Source organism: Bubalus kerabau, chromosome 2, assembly GCF_029407905.1.
Source record: "Bubalus kerabau isolate K-KA32 ecotype Philippines breed swamp buffalo chromosome 2, PCC_UOA_SB_1v2, whole genome shotgun sequence".
NCBI classification, from domain to species: Eukaryota; Metazoa; Chordata; class Mammalia; order Artiodactyla; family Bovidae; genus Bubalus; species Bubalus kerabau.
Window position 1 is genome coordinate 84008204 of NC_073625.1, and position 13796 is coordinate 84021999.

At 35.9% G+C, this 13796-nt stretch overlaps 1 long non-coding RNA gene and 1 other non-coding gene across 3 annotated transcripts in view; both read left to right on the forward strand.

Moving 5' to 3' along the window:
* Positions 1-6969, forward strand: part of LOC129644781 (uncharacterized) — a 58519-nt gene extending 51550 nt beyond the window's left edge. For both annotated transcript variants that reach the window (XR_008710983.1, XR_008710986.1), the window contains one exon: positions 6631-6969. This is a non-coding gene — a long non-coding RNA (uncharacterized LOC129644781). The remainder of the gene's footprint in view (positions 1-6630) is intronic.
* On the forward strand, positions 3695-3766 carry TRNAF-AAA (transfer RNA phenylalanine (anticodon AAA)). Its single transcript has one exon. It is a non-coding gene; the product is annotated as a tRNA-Phe (tRNA).
* Positions 6970-13796: the final 6827 nt, after the last annotated feature.

The following is a 13796-nucleotide window of genomic DNA, read 5'->3' on the forward strand; positions in this document are numbered from 1 at the left end:
CCATATTTAAATTCAAGGTAACATGAAAGTCAATTCTATATGTCCAGAAGAAAAAAGTGACACACAAGTTTTGGTGTACAGTTTTAATGTCTATCATAATAAATAAGAATTGCCATTTCTTGAATATCCAAAAATTTTATATGAATGGAAAATTAAAATGTTATATCAGATCTTTTCATAATACATTTACTTCCTTCAAACAGATCTTGAACAATTTTTTACATATTGAGTGCTTAGTCCCATTATTTTTGTTTTTAATGTATATGGGGTTTCTAATTACTTTTGTTTACATGTTAAAAGCTATTGACTTTAATGTATGACTTTTTATTCCTAGCCATATTATTAAAGACTAGGACCATTCTTAGTGAGTTTTTAAATGTTCCCCTTGGGTTTTCTGCTGTTGCTACTGCTGCTGCTAAGTCACTTCAGTCATGTCCGACTCTATGCGATCCCATAGATGGCAGCCCACTAGGCTCCTCTGTCCCTGGGATTCTCCAGGCAAGAATACTGGAGCGGGTTGCCATTTCCTTCTGCAATGCATGAAAGTGAAAAGTGAAAGTGAAGTCACTCAGTCGTGCCTGACTCTTAGCGACCCCATGGACTGGAGCCTACCAGGCTCCTCCGTCCATGGGATTTTTCCAGGCAAGAGTACTGGAGTGGGGTGCCATTGCCTTCGTTCAGAATATTAATTCTGCCTTTGACTTAGCTTATATTTGACATGCTTTCAAAGGCCAAATTTTCCGAGTGTACTTGACCTGAATTGATATCCTACAGTTCATTGATTCTTTCATTTATTCATTCACTCATTTAATATTCAATTAATATTTAACATAAAAATAGTGCTTTATTATGCAATATAGATTGAAAGATGAATAAAACAGAGTAAGTACCAACTTTGAGGAACTCATTTTACACAGCCAGAAATATTCATAGATGATCATACAATATGAAAATCCCATATGGGAGATTAAAGTAAGGTCATGAGAAAAACCTAGTAAAGTATGTCAAACCTGATATGAGATTTAGGAATGACTGAATGAGTAAGTATAACAAATACCCAAAATTCTTGAAAATAAACATATTTACATCTTAAAAGCTTTGTGTCATTTTTCAGCATGCATATTTACCTTTTTGTTTTTGTTCAGTTGCTCAGTTGTGTCCAACTCTTTCCAACCCCATGGACTGCAGCACCCCAGGCTTCCCTGTCCTACACCATCTCCTTTTGAAAACTATTAATTCCAAAATATCAGGATAGTGTGACTTCTTTTAAAATTTCTTGCTGCAGCACCTAGTATTATTGCACCTTCAGTGAGCTCTCAATAAATTGTGACTAAATTCATTATTAGCAGCCTGATTTGCACTTGATTGAGCTCAAGGTATTTCTAAGACAAAGGAGAGGCTTTTGAGAGCTAACAAACACAAAAAGAAAAGTATTAAAGAAGAATCTTTGTGGGTTTGAATAGGTTTTCAAATGATCAGTATCAGGGTTAGAGATAATAATCGTTAAAAACCATGATAGTGATCATTTTATTGTGATCCACTTACCTAAGCCCCCTGTGTCATGAATTTATTTTTTAGATGCATGACTGAAGTTGACATGACAACATTCAAGAACATTTAGAAATATTTACTTTGCCAGGACCAGTTTTAAAATGTCTTCACTTGAGAGGAAGTGGCCTTGCCAGTTACAGGGGACTCACAATTCTCCTGTTTGTGTTTCAGAGGCCTGAGGGTGATTTGATGAAAATTCCTTTTCAATTCTCTAGAGAATCTAGTTAAATCGAGAAGAAAACAATCATCATAAATCATACACCACATCTTGAAACTTAACATCTTTTGTAGAACTCAGAGACTACTCTGATTATGACACTTGAATGACATACAATTATGAGGTATATGAGCCTCCAATTATCAAAGCAGGGTGGTCTCAGAAGAGAATACGGATTTTATAAGTTGCAATATATTGCTAACGAATTGTGATTAAACATGGGTCAGGTTGGCAGAGAAACTATCTCATCTTGGTCGGTATTGATTTCTTTGAGATTCCCAGCAAGGTATAACAGAATTACAGAATTACACAAACTGATCAATTAATGGAAAACACATACTGCATCAGATCTCTGCTTGAACATTTTTTTCTCCATCATCTGTAACTTTATTAAAGAGACCCATGTTATTATAGAAGACCTGGTGGTACATTTAAAAGGAATAGCTCAAGTATACACACAATTCTCTTTAATTATTTAGGTCTCAAGGACCAAGTACTTTTTTCAACTGTCAAAAATTTATACAGGCTGAAGCTGTATACATATATACATTCCAAACAAATCCATCCTTGGATTTTGTTTACATTCTTACAGTTAGGTTTTTAGTAAAAGATATTAAAAGTAAAAATATTCCCTCAATACTTCAATACCTCAAGAGAAGCAGCATCAATTGATAAATATGATTTGGTATAGCCATTATCTGATAATTTGTGAAGGAAGTGGAATTAAAAAAAAAGAAATTAAATATCCAATGCCTCCTTTTAATTTAATTTCACTCGTCACTCATAGACCTCCCAAAGTTTTCCTAAGCCTACTTTCCAAGGTTGTCTGCCATTCTTCCCTTATATTAACATTTATGCTAAAGCCAAACTGATTTATTCATTGTTTCCTGTGCATACACTTTCTCACCTCTTTTCTCCACAATTTGCACAAATACAAAAACAAAATAACTATAAGAAACCTATGCTCATATTTTATGATCCCTTTTAAGTATCTTTTTATTTATGTAGTTTCACAAATTCATTCCAGTCCAAAATGATCTCTCCTTAACTAAACTCAGAACTTCGTAAACAGTTCTTCCCAAACTATTCATGCTATGATATTACAGCTTAAGGAATCAGTAAAATCATACAACATACTGTGGTAAACCAGCATGCCTGATTACAATATTGGAGGCAAACTTAACAGAGGCTCCAGTGGTCCCAGATCCAACATGACCTGTGAAGGAAGATTAAGAGTGAGACACAGTTGAAATCTGGTGCACCTACAGTAAAGAACTGAGTTGTAAATCCATTTACCAATACATCAGATGCTGTCTTAAATCACGGCTTGCATCATACTTCATTATTGGACTCCCCTTGTCCAGTTTCAAAAAGATCACATACTTCTTGAAAGTCATAGTTTGACGTCTTATAGTTGATATTTATTCACTAGTAGGTTGATTGATTGATTGGCATAATTTAAATTTTGGTCACGCTAGTGGTAAAGAACCCACTTGCCAATGCAGGAAACATAAGAGATGCAGGTTCAGTCCCTTGGTGGGGAAGATATCCACTGGAGGACAGCATGGCAACCCACTCCAGTATTCTTGCCTGGGGAATCTCATGGACAGAGGAGCCTGGCAGGCTACAGTCTGTAAGGTTGCAAAGAGTCAGATGTGACTGAAGTGACTTAGCATGCACGTAACATGCATATAACATAAAATTTACTGCTTTGAATATTTTTAAGTATAACTGACACTCTAGGAAATCATCATTACCCTCCATTTTCAGAACATTTTTCATCTTCCAAAACTGAAATTCTGTATGTCTCTCTTCACTAGTATCTGGCACTGACTACTCTATTTTCTCTCTCTATGAATTTGACTATTATTTACTTGTACCTATGGAATCTTACATATTTTCCTCTTGTGACTAGTTTATTATACTTCCCTGGTGGCTCAGACGGTAAAGCGCCTGTCTAAAATGCGGGAGACCCAGGTTCGATTCCTGGGTTGGGAAGATCCCCTGGAGAAGGAAATGGCAATCCACTCCAGTACTATTGCCTGGAAAATCCCATAGACAGAGGAGCCTGGTAGGCTATAGTCCACGGGGTCGCAAAGAGTCGGACATGACTGAGCGACTTCACTAATGGAATCTTACATATTTTCCTCTTGTGACTAGCTTATTATACTTAGCTTAACATCTTCAAGGTTCATTTATAATTGTTTTTAAACATAATAGTTATTTGCATCTTCACCAAGAAAAATATATATCATTTGTGTATTACTCATGTTTCTCTCCAAGCAGCTTACATTTAGTAGCAACATTTATATACTAGAATTAAATTAGAAATTTTAAATCATCTCTAAGCTTTATTAAATCTGATATCTTTGATTTCCCATTAAAATCTTTTAATGAGAGTCAATATAGTCATTTGTTTGAAGGAAATTATGACTGACTTAGGTACTAATTGACTTTGATGTATGGATTACAGTTTTCACACAAAATCACATAGTCTTCCCTTGACCCTAATAATTCAATTAATTTAAACTAGAGTATAATGTCACAATCATTAATAAGACCATGTCTGTTGATATTTCTTGTTCTTTGGAGGATCTATAATAAACTTGTTAAAGTGATTTTTTTCTAAAATCTACTATATTCTAAATAATTGTGGAGAAGAAAATGGCAACCCACTCCAGTATTCTTGTCTGGAGAATCCTGTGGACAGAGGAGCCTGGTGGGCTGCTGTCCATAGGATGGACAGAGTCGGACATGACTAAAGCGACTTAGCATGCTTGCATGTATTGGAGAAGGAAATGGCAACCCACTCCAGTATTCTTGCCTGGAGAATCCCAGGAATGGAGGAGCCGGGTGGGCTGTCGTCCATGGGATGGCACAAAGTCAGACATGACTGAAGCAACTTAGCAGCAGCAGCTAAATAATTGTTAGTGATTTACTGGTTTATATAATCATGTTTAGTACACTAAATTTCTTTGTTATTAGTTATGATATTTTATTAAAGATTCCCTGGACAGGATTCTGCCTATAACCTATGACATACTGATAAAAAAAATCAACCACAAAAAAGTACTAGTATTAAGATAAAATAATTGTAGAAAAAAATAGACTGTTACAAATAATACTAAACAGAAAATTCCAAATTCATGCTTAGAGGACTTCCCTGGTGACTCAGATGGTAAAGCGTCTGCCTACAACGCGGGAGACCCGGGTTCAATCCCTGGGTTGGGAAGATCTCCTTGAGAAAGCAATGGCACCCCACTCCAGTATTCTTGCCTGGAAAATCCCATGGGCGGAGGAGCCTGTAGGCTACAGTCCATGGGGTCGCAAAGAGTCGGATACGACTGAGCGACTTCACATTCACCTATAGACTACACTGTTCCATATTTTGTGAATTGTGTTGCTCTATTTTATTTTGTAACTGAGAAAGATCTAAAAAATATTGTAAATGAGTTTGTTCATGAGTCTTGTGAACAATATAGTTGAAGCATGTTAATTCAGAATGCTTTTGCATCCTGAAGGTTTTATTCCTTTCTTTTATATTTATTAGAATATTTAATGGCCATTGCACATAAGCATCATAACTTTCAAAACCCTCATCTGTAAAAATGTATATTGAATCTAAACTAAAAACTTAAAAGTGATAGTGTACACTGTATAATTACTCTATAAAATAAAAATAAAAATTTTAATTAAAAATATTTTTAATAGCAAGGAACAGTGATAGTGACTGAGAAAATGGAGATATTTTTCTATTTTTGCCAACTTACAAAATGTACTAAAAATTGAATTAATGTTTCTGCCTCAATTTGACAAATTTAGTTTTATAATAGTTGATGAGCAGCAGTGCAAAAAATCTTATTAAAATTAAATAAAAAAATTAATAACAGTTTTGAGGATATGGTGACAGTTTTAAAAAGAAGAAGAAAATATTTAAGATGGGGGGGGCATAGTTTAAATTTTACAACAAAATTGAGAAGGTAAGAAGGTACAGAGTTTTCCCATATAATCCCTGCCCTGACACAGGCATATCTTACTCCATTACCAACATCACTCACCAGAATAGTAACTTTTTTTTTTTTGCCAAGATTGAAGCTCTATTGACACATCATAATCATCCCAAGTCCATAGGTTACCCCAGTGTTAGTTCTTGGTTGTACGTTCTTAGTTGTACATTCTGTTGGTTTAACCAAATTATCATGACATCCATCCATGACTATTGTATAATACAGAATAGTTTCACTGCCATAAAAATCCTCTGGGACAGGATATATATATTATATTATATCATATCATATCATATCATATTAATTATAGTATATTATATAAATTACTTTTTGAGATGTATTATATTATATAAATTACTTTCAGCTGACCAACACTAATGATGTGAAGCAGAACTCTATGATCCTTGTTCCTCATGTCCTCTGCCTGTCTTTTGTCTGTGGAAAAACTTTAGCCAAAGAATAAATTTAATCAGAGAAGTAAGAAAATGTAGAAACAAAGGAAAATAGTCAAAGGAGAGCAAACAATAATAGTTTAGTAACTAAGAATAGTCAAGGATGCTCCAATACTTTGGCCACCTGATATGAAGAGCCAATTCATTGGAAAAGACCCTGATGATGGGAAAGATTGAAGTCAGAAGGAGAAGGGATGAGATGAGATGGTTAGATATCATCAATGATCCAATGGACATGAATTTGAGTAAACTCAGGGAGACAGTGGAGGACAGAGGACCTGGTGCACTACAGTCTATGGGGTCACAAAGAGTCGGACACAACTTCATGACTGAAAAAGAGTCAAGGACCTTCTCAAGGGCTATAGGTAATATTCTGAGCCATATTCTATGAACTGTCTTGTAGATACTGAAACCTCTACCAGGTGGAAGAAGTTAACTACAGGATGACCAGACTACAGCCATGATATAAGCTGCCACAATTCTGAGAATTGGCCTCAAGGAAATGAGAACAAACGGACCATGGAACTGAAGATTAAATGTACCTAAAACAACCAAGATGTTGCTGGTCAGACCACCACATGACCAATTTCAAAATGACTTTCAAAGCTGACTGTGCTATTTCTGCATGTAGCCCCCTCCCTCTGTTTATAAAGGCTCTTGCCCCATGATTGTCAGGGGGGACCTCAGTCTTTGGACAGGCATCTCCCCCATCCCCTGATTGCTGGCATCCAAAATAAAGCAAACTTTCCTTTCCAAGAACCTTGCCTCTTTATTGGCTTTTGAACAGCAAGCAGCTGGACCCTACTTTTGGCTGCACTAACATGAGGGAAATACACTCTCATTTACAAAGCAGGATACAGGTTGGAAGATTATACATTGAGTCAAAGTAACCTAGATTCAAACTCTACCCAATTGCTTTTTAGAAATGGATTGTTGAAAATATTATTTAGTTTTTCCTGAGTCCCAATTTCTCTATCAGTAAAATGAGGATGATAATATGAAATAAATATCAGGATTAAGAGGTGAATGTCTAAAGTGCTTAGTATTGTCCCTGCCACCTAAATATTCAATAAACAAGTTTGGTATTACTATGTGATGTTAGAGTTTGTTTTGAGGAGAAAAAAATCATTTATTTATAAGAAAACTTGAATATCTAAGAAATTTCCTTTTGAATAAAATCCTATGTCATTAAAAATGATTTATAAACCCTGCTTTAGAAAAATGCTGCTAATTGGGCTTCCTTGCTAGCCGAACAGGTAAAGAATCCATCTGCAATGCAGGAGACATAGCTTCGATCCCTGGGTTGGGAAGGTCCCCTGGAGGAGAGCATGGCAAACCACTCCAGTATTCTGGTCTGAAAAATCCCATGGACAGAGGAGCCTGGCAGGCCACAGTCCTTGGGATTGTAAACAGTCAAACATGGCTGAAGTACACACACACTATAGGTGAAACAAGAAACAATATATAAAGGCATTATTATAACTTCAGGCAACAGGTTACTATTCAAATAAACCTTGAGAATATGAATGTGTCAGTACTTGATGGGTGATCTCACCTATTCAGAAGATCCTCCCGCCTCCATTTAGCTCCTCCCATGCTTAAGAATTTTCTGGAAACAAAATGCCAATATTCTGAAAAGCTGAGGACAGTGAGTGCCAATTACATTCCCAGCTGAGACGCAAACAATTCCACTCATCAGTAAGCAAGAAGGTGAAGCTTTCCAAGAGCTCTTTATATTAATGCTGCAGTAAATGTGGCGAATCAGTCATGGAATATTTCAATACATCGTGCATGTCATTTGAATTTACAAGCAATCCGCTGAGAATGCGGAGACCTATTTTCCTCTGCTATGATTCCAGTGCTTTTTGAGAAACATTCCTAAATTTTACCCTTTCCCCAAAGTATTTGGTTCTGTAGTACTTTTCCAAGGTAATAGGAAGCATGCTTTCTTTCCCAAATTTAAAGGCATGTATTTCCAAAAGAGATAAATAGGTTCAATCTCTGTCTGCTGATTTTACATTTTAAAAATTCAATCCTGTAGTCTTCTAGAATAAATAAACACATAAAACAAAACAGAAGAAAAGACAGCCAAATACATGTTTGCATCCAAATACCTGTGGCGGATTCATTTTGATATTTGGCAAAACTAATACAATTATGTAAAGTTTAAAAATAAAATCAAATTAAAAAAAAAAAAGAAAGACTCTAAGCATTAAAAAAAGCACTTAGGACAATTGATAAATTTATTGTTCTCATTGTAAATTAAACTGCGATCCATCAATAATCCATTATAGATTTATGCAATCTGCATAGCAGCATATTGTTCATTACTAACGTAACACTCACAAAGTAGCATTTTTAGAGGAAATATTAAATGCTACTTGTTGAGTTAATAGCCTATTACAGTCAAATCCCCTTAAACTATGTACCTATTTGGTATATTAATTTTTTAATAATTTAAAATTATATAGCATATTTGTGAGCTGAAATTGAACTGTTATTGATTCTTTGTGGAAAATTAAAGTTGCAAAACAACACAGCAGAGTTTTTGTCAGGAAAGAAAATACACAAACATATCTTTAAACTGATGCACAATTTTTGAAGAGGAGATCCATTTTGTATTTGTTTGGGCTGAATCTGTCAAAAGTGTTCAGTATTTTCCAGTAGAGGATCTGTTGGAAGTGCATACTACTTTCATATGGAAAGCATCCCTGAGTAGAGAAATAGCAGAGTTCATTTCAGAATGTAATAGACATATAGAAAATAAAAGGAAAGAATTTTCTTCAACTGAGCTTACCTTACTGACCCAAGTACAGGGGCCTGTGTTTTGCCTATAGTACATCAGCATTTATTCAAAATATTAAGCGCATTTTATTCTTTGAGAATTAACAAACCATGAAGATAAAGATTATAGTCAATGGAATTAAATATTCTGAATTTAAATACTGATTCACAAGGCCAGTTATGAGGCAACTTTCTCAGTCTCTATGTTTCATATTCCTTAGAAAGTAGAGATTCTCTACCCTAGAGGCTGTTTGGGGCTTACATATACAATCAATATACAATTCTTATTATTGAATCTCAGTTCAATTCAGTCATTCAGTGGTGTCTGACTCTTTGTGATCCCATGACTGCAGCACACCAGGCTTCCATGTCCATCATCAGTTCCTGGAGCTTACTCAAACTCATGTTCATTGAGTCGGTGATGCCATCCAGGCAACTCAACATCTGTCATCGGAAAAACCATAGCTTAGTCTAGACAGACCTTTGTTGGAAATGTCTCTGCCTTTTAATATGCTGTCTCATTTGGTCATACTTTTCTTCCCAGGAGAAAGAGTCTTTTAATTTCATGGCTGCAATCACCATCTGCAGTGATTTTGGAGCCCCAAAAAATAAAGTCAGCCACTGTTTCCACTGTTTCCCCATCTATTTGCCATGAAGTGATGCGACTGGATGTCATGATCTTAATTTTCTGAATGTTGAGTAAAGCCAATTTTTTCACTCTCCTCTTTCACTTTCATCTAGAGGCTCTTTAGTTCTTCACTTTCTGCCATAAGGGTAGTGTCTGAGGGCATATCTGAGGTTATTGTTATTTCTCCCGGCAATATTGATTCCAGCTTGTGCTTCATCCTGTCTGGCATTTCGCATGATGTACTCTGCATATAAGTTAAATAATAAGCAGGGTGACAATATACAGCCTTGACGTACTCCTTTCCCAATTTGGAAACAGTCTGTTGTTCCATGTCCAGTTCTAACTGTTGCTTTTTGACCTGCATACAGATTTCTCAGGAGGCAGGTAAGGTATTCCCATCTCTTTCAGAATTTTCCACATTTTATTGTGATCCACACAGTCAAAGGATTTGGCATAGTCAATAAAACAGAAATAGATGTTTTCTGGAACTCTCTTGCTTTTTTTGATGATCCAACATAGGTTGACAATTTGATCTCTGGTTCCTCTGCCTTTTCTAAATCCAGCTTGAACATCTGGAAGTTCATAGTTCACATACTGTTGAAGCCTGGCTTGGAGAATTTTGAGCATTATTTTGCTATCATGTGAAATGAGTACAATTGTGGGGTAGTTTGAACATTCTTTGGCATTGCCTTTCTTTGGGGTTGAAATGAAAATTGACCTTTTCCAGTCCTGTGGCCACTGCTGAGTTTTCCAAATTTGCTGGCATATGGAGTGCAGCACTTTCACAGCATCATCTTTTAACATTTGAAATAACTCACCTGGAATTCCATCACCTCCACTAGCTTTGTTCACAGTGATGCTTCCTAAGGCCCGCTTGACTTCACATTCCAGGATGTCTGGCTCTAGGTGAGTGATCACACCATCGTGGTTATCTGGGTCATGAGGATCTTTTTTGTATAGTTCTTCTGTGTATTCTTGCCACCTCTTCTTAATATTTTCTGCTTTGGTTAGATCAATACCATTTCTGTCCTTTATTGTGTTTATCATTGCATGAAATAGTCCTTTGGTATCTCTAATTTTCTTGAAGAGATCTCTATTACTGAATCTGGCCCATAATAAATGATCAAATTGAATTAACTATTATCTCCCTTATCATTAGGAACAAAAACTTTAAAATATATTCTTGTTTTTTGCCTATTATTAGCTATATTCTATTCATTCCATCTGTTACTATACCTCTAAGAAAGGTATAAACTATCATCTTTTGAAAATATTTATTAATCAATATATTAAGTAATTCACAAGCAGTTGTGGAATCTCTAGTCTGTTCAAGCACTGTTAGTCACTAATGAAAGCGTTACAAAATGATTTGTTCTCAGTTTATGTGCATTCCATAGTACCTTTTAGAAAAGTTTATAGAAACATGAGAACAAGGTTTTCTATTATACTGTGATAAGAAAATTAGCATCTTATTTTTAATTTAAAAATGTATATATACATGTATTAATATATACATATACTTTTTCCTTTTAGTCTAGCTACAGACTAATAAATATGGGTAAGATATAGATTGGCAGTTTCTTTCTAGTAACTAAATGCTGCCTTACATGAAAACACTACATTTAGTCTTACAGATGTTCATCCACTGAACCAAATAGTTGCTGAGTCCTCTGTGCTGGACTCTGAGAGGCACTCTGAACCAAACACTGATAAGAAATTCTCATCCTTGCTTTCTGAGAGTGGTGGGAAAGTAGAAATGTAAACAGGATGTGAATCTATTTAAAGTTAAAAGTGTGAACAAAAAGCTGTGGAAAAAAGAGATTAAGGAAAAAGAAGAACCATTTTAGATTTTAAGTTGAAAAGCTGCCAACTTAAAATTTAATTTAAATATAAGTGCTGACAAATGGAGGTGCATGTATAAAAAGCAAAGGCAATAAATATAGAGTCCATGTAAGAACGTTACAATTCTTCATGAAAAGTAATATAATAGCAATTAAGTACTGTATAAGTAATATATTACTAAATATATAAGGCATATAAGATATATTTGAGTGAAAGTAGAATTGGATTTGCAAAGATAAAAGAAAATATGAAACAATAACTGACTTCTGTCTTGGAAAAGAATATTATGAGAAAACAGTGAGTAGCATTTTTTTTCTTAATTGAAGACAGTCCAAGGAAAATCTAGTTAAAGGCTCCAGATTCAGAAGAATTCCCTCATAGCACTGGAATGTATTTCAGGAAGGTTATGAAATTGTTGTTGGTGAGTATTTGCCAGTTACAATGTAGAGACTGTTTCTTGAAAAGAGAACTCAAGCATATGCATTCACATAAAACATGTTAAGTCTTGCAGTTTGAGACAACGAGCTGCGAGATGCTTCTGAGGCTGGGCGCTAACACTCAAATCTTATTCTTTCCAATGGCCACATGTAACAGTATACAAGCCTAAAAAAGAACATATTCCAAGTTCGACAGTTGACATTTTGATTCACACAATAGTGAGGCCACCTTCAAATTTCTGACATAAAGAAAACTTGTGTAGGGGAAAAGACTTGACTATTAGTCAAAAGTGATAATAAAAGTTGTTTTGACAACAGATAAAAGGCGGAGACCCTGCCTATTCTGCTGATGGCAGGCCTTCAAGGCCACAGTGACAGCACCTATTTGAGACTCTCAATTAAGGGCATCTCAAGTAATCTATTGTGTGTTAGCTATTGATTGAGAGATCATCACATATTTGGAATGGTATAGTCATTTGAATGTCAGGATTCTAGTTTTAGACATACCTTAAACTTGACCCAGTCACTTGTGTTTGTATGTAATCTATACAACAGAGGCTGAGCTCTGAATTCTCTCTCTTGATTGAAACTCTTAGGTTGGGATTTAGACTCTCAAGAACTTGGAAGACAGTGCGTGGAAGTGCTTATGGAGGCCCTTTGTGTGTATTCAGGAACTGGTAAGAACTTTTTCTTTGGTTGAATGGTATACATTCCGATTTTAACAGTTTTTCCACCTGGTTAAAAGTAATAAATCTTATATTTATATGAGTTGGGTGGGATCATTTTCTTTGCTTTCTATCAACTTATACAAATAAAAGTGGAATCACATTAAAAAAGAAAAAAAGTCAAATATATAGACTGAAAAGTGGTCCCTCAGCAGCCTGACAAATGTTAGGAAGTGAGTACTGGCTTTAAAGCCAGAAGTTGGGGAGGTCTGGCTGCTTAATACGGGCCAGCCTCTAAGAACTTTTTGTTGGTTCATAAACTGGCTCTGTAAACAGAGGGCAAAAAGAGATGGAAGAAAAAGGCAAGTCACTCCAGACTGGCCTCACACATGGTAAACAGAGGGGGGAAAAGTAGATGTAGCAACCGATTTTACTTTCTTAGACTCCAAAATCACCACAGGCAGTGACAATAGCCACAAAATTAAAAGACCTTGCTTCTTGGAAGGAAAGCTGTGACAAACCTAGATAGCATATTAAAAAGCAGAGGCATCATTTTGCCAAGAAAGGTCCATGTAGCCAAAGCTGTGGTTTTCCCAGGAGTCATATGCAGATGTAAGATTTGGACCATTGGAAGGCTAAGCAGCAAAGAGCTGATGCTTTCTAACTGTGGTGCTGGAGAAGATTCTTGAGAGTCCCTTGGGCTGCAAAAAGATCAAACCAGTCAATCCTAAAGGAAATCAACCCTGAATATTCATTGGAAGGACTGATGCAGAAGCTCCAATACTTTGACCACCTGATGGGAAGAGAAGACTCATTGAAAAAGACCCTGATGCTGGGAAAGATTAAAGGCAAAAGGAAAAAAGGGTGGCAGAGGGTGAGAGGGTTAGATAGCATCATGGATTCAACTGACATGAATTTGAGCGAATTCTGGGAGATCGTGTAGGATTGGTGTGCTGCGGTCCTTGGGGTCACAAAGAGTCAGACACGACTTAGCAACTGGACACACACACACACACACAAGTTTAATAAGCAAGGGAACTTACCTACGAGGCTTGTCTTATGCAGTCACAGGACAAATAGATCACTACACCCTCCACCAGAATCTCAAGCATTTATACAGAGGACTTAACAGAGTTCAGTTATGTATACCATCCAGATGGTCTTAGTAACACTTTACTTTCTCAAAGTTATATCCTTGGAAGAGCTCTCACTG